The sequence below is a fragment of the Triticum aestivum genome, chromosome 4A (assembly GCF_018294505.1).
Source record: "Triticum aestivum cultivar Chinese Spring chromosome 4A, IWGSC CS RefSeq v2.1, whole genome shotgun sequence".
Classification (NCBI taxonomy): domain Eukaryota; kingdom Viridiplantae; phylum Streptophyta; class Magnoliopsida; order Poales; family Poaceae; genus Triticum; species Triticum aestivum.
In genome coordinates, this window is record NC_057803.1 from 218,660,205 (window position 1) to 218,674,437 (window position 14,233).

Below are 14,233 nucleotides of genomic sequence, written 5' to 3' on the forward strand. Positions count from 1 at the left end.
TACAAAAAGGATTGGGACATCTTGCTGCACCTTATTTACTTGCATTACTTGTTACTCGTTACAAATTACCTTATCACAAAACTATATGTTACCGATAATTACAGTGCTTGCAGAGAATACCTTGCTAAAAACCGCTTATCATTTCCTTCTGCTCCTCGTTGGGTTCGACACTCTTACTTATCAAAAAGGGTACGTAGATCCCCTACACTTGTGGGTCATCAAGACTCTTTTCTAGCGCCGTTGCCGGGGAGTGAAGCGCCTTTGGTAGGTGGAATTTGTTAAGGAAAATTTTATATAGTGTGCTGAAATTTACTATCACTTGTTACTATGGAACATAATCCTTTGAGGGGCTTGTTCGGGGTATCTTCACCCCGACCAGTAGAGCAAAGAGTTCCTCCTCAACCTACTGAACCTACTGAAAATGTTTACTTTGAAATTCCTTCGGGTATGATAGAGAAACTGCTGGCTGATCCTTTTGCAAGAGATGGAACATTGCATCCCGATTTACACTTAATCTATGTGGATGAAGTTTGTGGATTATTTAAGCTTGCAGGTATGCCCGATGATGTTATCAAGAAGAAGGTCTTCCCTTTATCTTTGAAGGGAGAGGCATTGACATGGTATAGGCTATGTGATGATATGGGATCATGGAACTACAAACGATTGAAATTGGAATTTCATCACAAGTTTTATCCTATGCATCTTGTTCATCGTGATCGTAATTATATATATATATATATAATTTTTGGCCTCGCGAAGGAGAAAGCATCGCTCAAGCTTGCGGGAGGATTAAGTCAATGTTATATTCATGCCCCAATCATGAGCTCTCAAGAGAAATGATTATTCAAAAAATTTATGCTCGACTTTCTCTCAGTAATCGCTCCATGCTCGATACTTATTGTACTGGCTCTTTTACGATGAAGACCATTGAATTCAAATGGGATTTATTGGAAAGAATTAAACGCAACTCTGAAGATTGGGACCTCGACGCAGGTAAGGAGTCAGGTATAACACCTAAGTTTGATTGTGTTAAATCTTTTATGGATACCGATGTTTTCCGTGGATTTAGCACTAAATATGGACTTGACTAGGGATGTAAACGGATCGGATCAGATAATGCTTGTACCATATCCTTTACCATATTTTTTGGCCGGATTCGGAGCGGAGCGGATAATGACCGGATGCGGATTAGAATGCAGATTATGTCGGACTACGGATTCAGAGCGGAGGCGGAGCAAATTCGGACCGGAAGCGGACAAAAATTATTGGATGATACGTGCAAAGACATGATTTATTTCTACTAAGCAAACAATATGAAAACATGTTTTCATCCAAGCGCATAACAGTAGAGAGTGGAGTTTTAAAGTTATAAATCACCAGTATAGCAACAATATGGAGTACCGATAATATGTTGATAGCATTACACATAGTGTCCAAGACGAAGGTCGCACTTAAGAAATATTTAATTCGATCGAAGTTTTTATTTATTATGAAAGGCAAGTATCCGATCAAGTACGTAGAAGCCGGTAATCATCCTTGATTTCTCTTCAACATGGTGTTCTTCCAATCCAATGGCATCACCCTGTGAGAATGATAACAGATATTAGATTATTAGATGCTACACTTGACAATAAGAGAAATTATTGATACTTGGCCGTGGACAATTAAGTAGTTCGGGCACACATGCATCAGTTCTGAGGTGTATATATCCACATGATTGATTTGTAACTTCTTAGAGTACGTGTATATAGTGAGAAGAGAAACATCAAGCATCAGATATTGAATGCATCGATGCACGTACTATACATAGATGACTAATTCAAGATGCACGTACTATACATAGATGACTAATTCAATTATATTGATATCTGGTTGGTAACTAGCAACATACATATCCAATCATGAGTACAGATGTATATATAAATGTAAATCTAATCTGATCGGCATGTGATTCATAACTAGCAAGTAGCAGCACACATATAAAAGGCATATATCAGTAAAACTAATCCATATGTGCAAACAGGATACAGGCTGGTAATATATACTAATATACATCAGAGAATTGTTGGTATAACTGCGTACCTAAACTTCTTGCTCCTGATGCAGTTGATCAGCCTCTTATTCAATATCCGTTCCTTGATTATGCTATGTATCAGCAGCATGCAATTTAAGGAAAATATTGTTATTACTTTAGAGAAATAAAATAGCAGTAATGTTCAAGAGGTAATCAAACATACTTGCATAGCTAGCCTCTCCCCTAAAGTTGAAGTACTCATGGTATAATTGAAATTGGCATCATCACTGTCAGTTTCTGCTTGTTGCTAGAAAGTCCAGGGAAAATATTGGCATTAGATCATGTATAGGGCATTAATGATCATGAAGGCAAGTCTCTTCCAAAATGAGTAAGAGTGGTAGAGAGGGAAGAGCCTTACCTTTTCGTCAAGCTGTTCCTCAAGACTCATATTAGCAACAAGTGTTTCCACAACCTCCAGATCGTTCACAATAGAACCAAGTCTATCCCCTTTTTTATTGTTATTTTTCCTAGATGCAGCAACCCAGTCTTTTGTACATATTAATGCTTCTACCACATAGGGGTCAAGACGACTGCGGAATGGATCAATAACACGACCACCGGCACTGAAAGCTGCTTCCGAGGCAACAGTGGAAACTTGTATGGCCAAAACATCACGACCAAGCATTCATAACACAGGATATACATCTTGATGTGTTTTTCACCATGATAAGATATCAAAGTTCTCAAAAGCAACCTTTGAAAGCCTTACTGTAACTTATGCCATGTACTTATCCAAGTCAGTGTCACCTTCATTAGACCCATGAGTGCCCTGCTGAAACAAAAAATAATCATCTTCATCTTCTACCATAAGATCAGTATTGCCTTCTTGGGAAGTGGTAGTACAGCTAGGTCCATCAGTGCTCTGTGCATATTCATTCTGATATGCTTGGTACATCTGCTTCACAGCAATAATCAACTCTTCTACTTTACCACGATACAATAGTTCCCCATGAACCTTTCTCATGTAATGTTCAATTCCACTTATCTTGTATCTAGGGTCAAGAAAGAAGGCAACCGCAAGAGCAAGATTTGACTTCCTCCAGTACTTATCAAATTTAGTTTGCATAGAACCTGCCATCTTTTTAATAGTAGTATCACTACTTTTACACCAACCAGAAATTAAAGCCTTGATCTCACAGAAGCCTTTGTAGAATAAGTTAGCTGTTGGATATTGATTACCTGATAGAAGAGTAGTGAGATCATCAAACTTCTTCAAGCATCTACAACGGGTAAGCGCCTTGTCCCAATCATCAGCCGTTGGAGCAAACTTGTCAAACTTCTTTTTGTCAATCTCATGCAACCTATCAAAGGCCTTCTTATAATATAGGGCATCACTCAACATGTGGTATGTAGAATTCCACCTTGTTTGGACATCTAGCCGTAGACCTTTTTTTGTGGACAACCCACACTCAGATGCACACTTATAGAATTCCTCCTCCAACTGAGGCGATGATTTTACTGCCAAAACAAATGCCTTAACACCCCAAACTGCATTTGAAATCTGATCATGACCATCTCTAGCAACCAAATTAAGAACATGATTTGCACATCTCACATGAAAGAATTCACCATCACATACTAGAGGGGAATACTCTTTTAGTTTACTAATGACATGTTTAACACAAACTTCATTTGAAGATGCATTGTCCAAAGTAAGAGAAAACATTTTTTCTCCATAAACCAGCGCAAAATGCAAGCCATAAATTCTCCAGACATGTTAAGACCAGTATGGCACCCTTCTACATGCATAAATTTGACGATCCTTTTCTGAATAATCCATTCATCATCAATCCAATGCACAGTGACACACATGTACCCTTTATTCTGATTTGATGTCCACATGTCCATTGTGGTGCTAAAATGACAGTTAATTGTTTTGAAATACTCATACAGCTTATCCTTTTCTGTTTGAAACATAGCCACTATTTCATTTTTAACTGTGTTACGGTTCTTCAGAGGAAATGAAGGGCACAAGGATTTGATGAAGTCACGGAAGTATTCATGCTCAACAATATTGAAGGGATATTCATGCATGATTATTACCAAGTAGATCTTTCTCAAGGAAGACTCTTGATCATACTTATAAGCCTCAACAGCAACAGAACCATGTCCCTTCTTCTCTACTTTGAGCAACCGTTGGCCTGACTTCACACTATGCATCTTAATATGGCTCAAGAAGACTGATGTCCCATTCCTGCTATTTCTCCTTGCATCATAAGTGCAGTACTTGCATTTAGCCCATTCTTCCTTAACTTTCTTGCCATCTACCTCCACCATCTTGAAAAACTTATCAAAATGGTCCAACATTCTGATGTGGTCTTCTTTTGTTTCTTCCCTACAGGCTCATCTACTCCTACATCCTGATTATCACCCTCCAGATCAATCACTTCATTGTAGCTTCATTGCCACTGCCAATATTCGGCGGTTCTTCATCTTGACTTTAAGCTGGGGGTGATACAACCATACTCTGAACTGCACTTGTTCTTGCAGATGTTGATCTTTTCCCCAATATCTTTTTCAGACGATCTATAAACAGAATAACAATACAGAAGTAATCAGTCACTTTTTACTGATCAAAGGAATTAATACTTAGAAGGATCGGCAAGCAAGACATGAAACAACATAAATTCAGTGTTTTGTAGTCTATTAAGATAAAGCCTACTCGACCACTACAAACTTGCCCAATGTCATGTATGGGTGTCGATCATGGCCACGAGCAACACTGATTTTTCTCTGCATGGTGATCTAAACTAAATAGTATATGTGGGTGCCGAAGTGAAGTGGCATGCTGCAGTTTTCCTGCAACTGAAGCTATCTTACACATGTGCCCGAATGGTTTTCTATCCTGCTGAGTTGAATCAGCTGGGTGCGTCGGTTCAGTGTTTAAATCAGGTTGTGTTGCCAAGTGGATATTGTATAAATGTTCAGGAATTTGTGTACAGGATTTTGAATAAATGTTCAGGAATAAGTGTTGGCCGAAACCAAATACTATTGTCTCTGTCTGTCTCCTCTGTTTTTCAGTTACTCTGTTTTTGTTTGAAAGTCTAAAGCATACGTCTTTCTGAAACACAACATGTGTGTGAGTCCACAAAAAGAAGACAAAGACGAGAGAGATTGTGAGGGTCTGACCATAGATACATTGATTCAGTGAGACGTGTAGGTGCAAGAAGCTAACCCAAGGCCCAAGAAAGCAAGCAATCGGATTGATTTCTAGAGCTAGCTATTGGATTCATTGCTTTCAACCTGGTGAGTTTAGAGGAGTGTGTGCGTAGGTGCTACTGGTCAAGTTCTATCGGCGTGTTACCAATGGCGAGCTGCGTCGATGCGAACCCACGTCGGATCCATGCAGACCGCCATCAAGGCGCCGGACGTACCCATCGTCACTTCCAGGCTGTCGATCATGGCCGTGAGAAGTGTCGGCCATGCCCGTCGAGGCTCTATGATGTTGGAGTGCCTTTTGCCGTGGTGTGGGCGTGCTGCTGCTCACGGCGTCCATTGACAGCTGGACATGATCATAGATGATCGTTCTCTAACTTGCGCAAGACTATGTGCATCTACGAATTCACTTACCTCCATTGTTGGCACCAACTAATTGGCCACGGGAATCTTTGACCATCGTTCAACCACCGGACTATCGAGAGATCAGAGATGCAGCTGGCGGATGGGGAGAAGCAACAATGCAAGATGGTGGCGATGGAGAGAGGGATATAATATGATGCTCTATCGCCGTCGGCCGATGTGCTACCAATTTTACAAGCGGTGATTGCGTATGAGATTATGGTAGAGTATATGGGGTGACTGCAAATCAACAATTATTAACTTAAATGGGTGGGCATATGGACCACAGGACCAGCTCGTCTGGGCTTATTTTATTGGATATAATCTATATTTCTTACCTCAGATAATCCACATCCGTCGGATACTAGTGATACCATATCCGTTACCATATCCGTCGGATATCCGATTGATCGAAATCCTTATCCGCATCCATATCCGGCGGATTCACATAATTGCATACCATATCCTCGAAAACGGATGCGGATGCGGATTCGGCACGGAAATTATCCGTACCATTTACATCCCTAGACTTGACTCTGAGATAGTAGCTTCTTTCTGTGAATCCTTTGCTACTCATGTTGATCTCCCAAAGCAGAAGTGGTTTAAATATAATCCTCCCACTGAGGTAAAAGTAGTTGCTCCTATTAAAGTTGAAGAAAATACTATCACTTATGATGATCCTGTTGTTCCTGCTGCTTATATTGAGAAGCCACTTTTCCCTGTTAGAATAAAGGATCATGATAAAGCTTCAACTTTAGTCAACAAAAGTAATATTAGGACACACAAACCCCCTAAGCAAGTTAAAGTTGAACCTAAACTTGCTATGGTTAAAGATCTCTTGGCTGATAATATTGATGGGCATGTTATTTACTTCTGCAATGAAGCTGCTAGAATTGCTAGACCTGATGCTAAAAATGAACATAGACCTGTTGTAGGCATGCCTGTTATTTCCGTTAAAATAGGAGATCATTGTTATCATGGCTTATGTGATATGGGTGCTAGTGCAAGTGCAATACCTCATTCCTTATACGAAGAAATTATGCATGATATTGCACCTGTTGAGATAGAAGATATCGATGTTACCATTAAACTTGCCAATAGAGATACTATTTCACTAGTTGGGATTGTTAGAGATGTCGAAGTCTTGTGTGGGAAGGTTAAATATCCTGCTGATTTTCTTGTTCCTGGTTCCCCACAAGATAGCTTTTGTCCCATTATATTTGGTAGACCCTTCTTGAACACTGTTAGTGCTAGGATAGATTGCGAAAAGGATGTTGTTACTATTGGTTTGGGTGATATGTCTCATGAGTTTAATTTTGCTAAATTTAGTAGACAACCCTGTGATGAGGAATTGCTAGTAAAGATGAAACTATTGGTCTTGCTTCTATTGTCGTGCCTCCTAGTGATCCTTTAGAACAATATTTGCTAAACCATGGAAATGATACGTATATGAATGAAAGAAGGGAAATAGATGAAGTATTCTTTAAACAGGGACCTATTCTGAAACACAACTTGCCTGTTGAAATCCTAGGGGATCCTCCTCCACCCAAGGGTGATCCCGTGTTTGAGCTTAAACCATTGCCTGATACTCTTAAATATTATTATCTTGATGAAAAGAAGATATATCCTGTTATTATTAGTGCTAACCTTTCAGAGCATGAAGAAGAGAAATTATTGAAAACTCTGAAGAAGCACCGTGCTGCTATTGGATATACTCTTGATGATCTTAAGGGCATTAGTCCCACTCTATGTCAACACAAAATAAATTTGGAGAAAGACACCAAACCAGTTATTGATCACCAATGATGGCTAAATCCTAAGATGAAAGAAGTGGTAGGAAAGGAAATATTAAAGCTCATTGAAGCACGTATAATTTATCCCGTTGCTGATAGTCAGTGGGTAAGCCCTGTCCATTGTGTCCCTAAGAAGGGAGGTATTACTGTCGTTCCAAATGATAAAGATGAATTGATTCCGCAAAGAATTATTGTAGGTTATAGGATGGTGATTGATTTCCGCAAATTAAATAAAGCTACTAAAAAGATCATTACCCTTTGCCTTTCATTGATCAAATGCTAGAAAGATTATCCAAACATACACATTTTTGCTTTCTAGATGGTTACTCTGGTTTCTCTCAAATACCTGTGTCAGCTGATGATCAAGAAAAGACTACTTTTACTTGCCCTTTCGGTACCTTTGCTTATAGACGTATGCCTTTTGGTTTATGTAATGCACCTGCTACCTTTCAAAGATGCATGATGGCTATATTCTCTGACTTTTGTGAAAAGATTTGTGAAGTTTTCATGGATGATTTCTCTGTTTATGGATCCTCTTTTGATGATTGCTTGAGCAACCTTGATCGAGTTTTGCAGAGATGTGAAGAAACTAACCTTGTCTTGAATTGGGAGAAGTGCCACTTTATGGTTAATGAAGGTATTGTCTTGGGGCATATTTCTGAAAGAGGTATTGAAGTTGACAAAGCCAAAGTTGATGCTATTGAAAATATGCCGTGTCCCAAGGACATCAAAGGTATAAGAAGTTTCCTTGGTCATGCCGGTTTTTATAGGAGGTTCATTAAGGACTTATCAAAAATTTCCCGGCCTCTGACTAACCTATTACAAAAAGATATTCCTTTTGTCTTTGATGATGATTGTGTAGAAGCATTTGAAATACTTAAGAAAGCCTTGATTTCTGCACCTGTTGTTCAGCCACCTGATTGGAATTTACCCTTTGAAATCATGTGTGATGCTAGTGACTATGTTGTAGGTGTTGTTCTAGGACAAAGAGTTGATAAAAAAATTAAATGTTATTCAATATGCTAGTAAAACTCTAGACAATGCCTAGAGAAATTATGCTACTACTGAAAAGGAATTCTTAATAGTTGTATTTGCTTGCGATAAGTTCAGACCTTATATTGTTGATTCTAAAGTAACTATTCACACTGATCATGCTGCTATTAAATATCTTATGGAAAAGAAAGATGCTAAACCTAGACTTATTAGATGGGTTCTCCTGCTACAAGAATTTGATTTGCATATTATTGATAGAAAGGGAACTGAGAATCCCGTTGCACACAACTTGTCTAGGTTAGAGAATGTTCTTGATGACCCACTACCTATTGATGATAGCTTTCCTGATGAACAATGAGTTGTCATAAATTCTTCTGTCATTGCTCCATGGTTTGCTGATTATGCCAATTACATTGTTTGCTAAATTTATACCACCTAGTTTCACATACCAGCAAAAGAAAAAGGTTTTCTATGACTTAAGACATTACTTCTGGGATGACCCACACCTTTATAAAGAAGGAGTAGATGGTGTTATTAGACGTTGTATACCTGAGCATGAACAGGAACAGATGCTATGCAAGTGTCACTCCGAAGCTTAGGGAGGACACCATGCTAGAGATAGAACTGCACATAAGGTATTGCAAACAAGTTTTTATTGGCCTACTCTCTTCAAGGATGCCCGTAAGTTTGTCTTATCTTGTGATGAATGTCAAAGAATTGGTAATATTAGTAGACGTCAAGAAATGCCTATGAATGATTCACTCGTTATTGAACCATTTGATGTTTGGGGCTTCGATTATATGGGACCGTTTCCTTCCTCTAATGGGTATACACATATTTTAGTTTTGTTGATTACGTTACTAAGTGGGTAGAAGCTATCCCAACTAGTAGTGCTGATCATAACACCTCTATTAAGATGCTTAAAGAAGTTATTTTTCCGAGGTTTGGAGTCCTTAGATATTTAATGACTGATGGTGGTTCACATTTTATTCATGGTGCCTTTCGTAAAATTCTTGCTAAGTATGATATTAATCATAGAATTGCATCTCCATATCACCCGCAGTCTAGTGGTCAAGTAGAATTGAGTAACAGAGAGCTCAAATTAATTTTGCAAAAGACTGTTAATAGATCTAGGAAGAATTGGTCCAAGAAACTTGATGATGCATTATGGGCTTATAGAACTGCATATAAAAATCCTATGGGTATGTCTCCGTATAAAATGGTTTATGGAAAAGCATGTCACTTACCTCTCGAATTAGAACATAAGGCATATTGGGCCATCAAAGAGCTCAATTATGATTTCAAACTTGCCAGTGAGAAGAGGTTATTTGACATTAGCTCACTTGATGAATGGAGAACCCAGGCCTACGAGAATGCCAAAATGTTTAAAGAAAAAGTTAAAAGATGGCATGACAAAAGGATACAAAAGCGTGAGTTTAATGTAGGTGATTATGTGTTGCTATTCAACTCTCGTTTAAGATTTTTTGCAGGAAAACTTCTCTCTAAATGGGAAGGTCCTTACGTTATCAAGGAGGTCTATCGTTCCGGTGCCATAAAAATCAACAACTTCGAAGGCACAAATCCGAAGGTGGTGAACGGTCAAAGAATCAAACATTATATCTCATGTAATCCCATAAATGTTGAAACTAATATTATTGAAACCGTAACCCCGGAGGAATACATAAGAGACACTTTCCAGAACATTTTTAGACTCCAAAAAGGAATAGGTATGTGGTACGGTAAGTAAACCGACTCCAAAACAGTTATAATGGCAATTTTTCTCCGTTTTGGAATATTTAAGAAAATAGGAAAATAAGTAGTCAGGGAAGGACACGAGGCATCCATGAGGGTGGAGGGCGCGCCCTACCCCCTGGACGCGCCCCCCTGCCTCGTGGGCACCTCTTGTGCTCTCCAGACTCCGTTTTCTTGCACGATACTTCTTATGGTTGGTAAAAATTCATTATATAATCTCCCGAAGGTTTTGACCACCGTACCACGCAAATATCCTCTGTTCTTGTTTCGAGCTGTTTTTCCAACAGATATAGATCACCATGATGTCTCCAAGTGCCCCCAAGGACAAGTTCTTCGAGAAGGTCATCAACCCCTACCTCGCAGAAGTGCTGCAACATCCTCAAACCATTGAGATGTGTGAGGGGTTGCTGCACATCCGCGATGTTGAGGGACCAAGGAGGACCGAAAGCATGGAGACAAGGCTCGAGGTAATGGAGCAACAAGTTTTCAAGTGTCAGGAGATGGTGGAGCGTGGACTCGACTCCAATCACATAATGATCACGAAGTTCACCAACAACCACAAGCTGGATGCCAAGGACATTGGGGAGGCCATCTTCAAGCTTCATGAGAAAATCAAGCACCTCCAAGCCCAGATCTATGACCTGCAAAATCAAAACTGTGAGTATGAATATAGATTCAAGAGGATGAGTTTGGCTGCAGATTTAAGGATCCCAGAGGCTCGATCATCCTTCTATGATGGTGAGCCTATGCCTTGGAAGAGGGACAACAAGCCTACATCATCAACAACTCCATCTCCTTCACCGGCAAAAGAGATATAATCACATGGGTATGGTCACTCCCCTTGGCAACTGCCAAGCTTGGGGGAGTGCCCCGGTATCATATCACCATCACTTTTATCTTTACCATTTTTCTTAGTTCGATCCTTTTGATAATATCTTGATCTAGTAGAATATATTTTTAGTATGATCTAGTTGTGAGTTTAGCTTTATGACCTTCCTATGTAATCGAGTTCGTGAGCCATATATAATAAAGATTAGTGTTGAGTCAAGGGCTTGATTATTTTGCTATGAGCTTGAGGTAATAAAATAAAAGAGAAGAAATAAAAAGAAATAAAGAGATCATATGGATCTTATGGAGAGTAATGAGCTCACATATAAAGAGTATGATGAATAAAAGTTGTTGAGAGTTGACAAACATAGTTTTGGTCATCATTGCAATTAATAGGAAGTGATAAAGAAAGAGAGGTTTTCACATATAAATATACTATCTTGGACATCTTTTATAATTGTGAGCACTCATTAAAGTATGATATGCTAATGAGTTGACGTTGGACAAGGAAAACAACGTAATGGGTTATGTTTTCTTACATCTGAGATAAATTATATTGTCATGGATCATCCAACATGTTGAGCTTGCCTTTCCCTCTCTTGCTAGCCAATTTCTTTGCACCAAGTAGAGATACTACTTGTGCTTCCAAATATCCCTAAACCCAGTTTTGCCATGAGAATCCACCATATCTACCTATGGATTGAGTAAGATCCTTCATGTAAGTTGTCATCGGTGCACGCAATAAAAATTGCTCTCTAAACATGTATGATCTATTAATGTGGAGAAAATAAGCTTTATATGATCTTGTGATGTGGAAGAAATAAAAGCGACAGACTGCATAATAAAGGTCCATATCACAAGTGGCAATATAAGGTGACGTTCTTTTGCATTAAGATTTTGTGCATCCAACCATAAAAGCGCATGACAACCTCTGCTTCCCTCTGCGAAGGGCCTATATTTTACTTTTATCTTCTACCTTATATAAGAGTCATGGTGATATTCACCTTATCTTTTAACATTTTATCCTTTGGCAAGCACAATGTGTTGGAAGGATCCTGATATATATGGCTAATTGGATGTGGGTTTTCATGAACTATTATTGTTGACATTACCCTTGAGGTAAAAGGTTGGGACGAAACAATATAAGACCCTGTCTTTCTCTGTGTCTGATTAAAACTTCATAACCATAAATATCGCGTGAGTGTTAGCAATTATGAAAGACTAAATGATGGTTGAGTATGTGGACTTGCTGAAAAGCTCTTATATTGACTCTTTCCTATGTTATGATAAATTGCAATTGCTTCAATGACTGAAATTATAGTTTGTTAGTTTTTAATGAAGTTTTTGATTCATACTTGAGTATGTGAATGAATTGTTACTCTAGCATGGGAGATCATATGATCATATATATATATATATATATATATATATGTATATATATGTTGCTGTTCTAAGAATGATCATGATACCCTCATGTCCGTATTTTATTTTATCAACACCTCTATCTCTAAACATGTGGACATATTTTTCAATATCGGCTATCGCTTGAGGACAAGCAAGGTCTAAGCTTGGGGGAGTTGATACGTCCATTTTGCATCATGCTTTTATATCGATATTTATTGCATTATGGGTTGTCATTACACGCTATGTCACAATACTTGTGCCTATTCTCTCTTATTTTACAAGGTTTACATGAAGAGGGAGAATGCCGGCAGCTGGAATTCTAGGCTGGAAAAGGAGCAAATATTATAGACCTATTCTGCATAGTTCCAAAAGTCCTAAAAAACTTCACGGAAGTTATTTTTGGAATTAATAAAAAATACTGGCGAAAGAATCCACGAGAGGGGGCCCACACCCTGCCCATGAGGGTGGGGGGGCGCCCTACCCCGTGGGTGTGCCCCCTGCCTCGTGGGCCCCCTGGCAGGCCTCCGGTGCCCATCTTCTGCTATATGAAGTCTTTCGTCTGAGAAAAAATCATAAGCAAGCTTTCGGGAAGAAACTCCGCCGCCACGAGGCGCAACCTTGGCGGGACCAATCTAGGGCTCCGGCAGAGCTGTTCTGCCGGGGAAATTTCCCTCCGGGAGGGGGAAATCATCACCATCGTCATCACCAACAATCCTCTCATCGGGAGGGGTTCAATCTCCATCAACATCTTTACCAGCACCATCTCATCTCATGTATCCAAAGCTCAGATTGGTACCTGGGGGTTGCTAGTAGTGTTGATTACTCCTTGTAGTTGATGCTAGTTGGTTTACTTGGTGGAAGATCATATGTTCAGATCCATTATGCATATTAATACCCCTCTGATTATGAACATGAATATGCTTTGTGAGTAGCTACATTTGTTCCTGAGGACATGGGAGAAGTCTTGTTATAAGTAGTCATGTGAATTTGGTATTCGTTCGATATTTTGATGAGATGTATGTTGTCATGCCTCTAGTGGTGTCATGTGAACGTCGACTACATGACACTTCACCATTGTTTGGGCCTAGAGGGAGGCATTGGGAAGTAATAAGTAGATGATGGGTTGCTAGAGTGACAGAAGCTTAAACCCTAGTTTATGCGTTGCTTTGTAAGGGGCTGATTTGGATCCATATGTTTCATGCTATGGTTAGGTTTACCTTAATACTTCTGTTGTAGTTGTGGATGCTTGCAATGGGGGTTAATCAGAATTGGGATCCCTGTCCAAGTAAGGACAGTACCCAAGCACCGGTCTACCCACATATCAAATTATCAAAGCACCAAATGTGAATCATATGAACGTGAGGAAAACTAGCTTGACGATAATTCCCATGTGTCCTCGGGAGAACTTTCCTTCATATAAGAGTTTGTCCAGGCTTGTCCTTTGCTACAAAAAGGATTGGGCCATCTTGCTGCTCCTTATTTACTTGCATTACTTGTTACTCGTTACAAATTACCTTATCAGAAAACTATCTGTTACCGATAATTTCAGTGCTTGCAGAGAATACCTTGCTGAAAACCGCTTATCATTTCCTTCTGCTCCTCATTGGATTCGACACTCTTACTTATCGAAAAGGCTACGATAGTTCCCCTACACTTGTGGGTCATCAAGACTCTTTTCTGGCGCCATTGCCGGGGAGTGATGCGCCTTTGGTAGGTGGAATTTGGTAAGGAAAAATTTACATAGTGTGCTGAAATTTACTGTCACTTGTTACTATTTAACACAATCCTTTAAGGGGCTTGTTCGGTGTATCTTCACCCCGGCCAGTAGAGA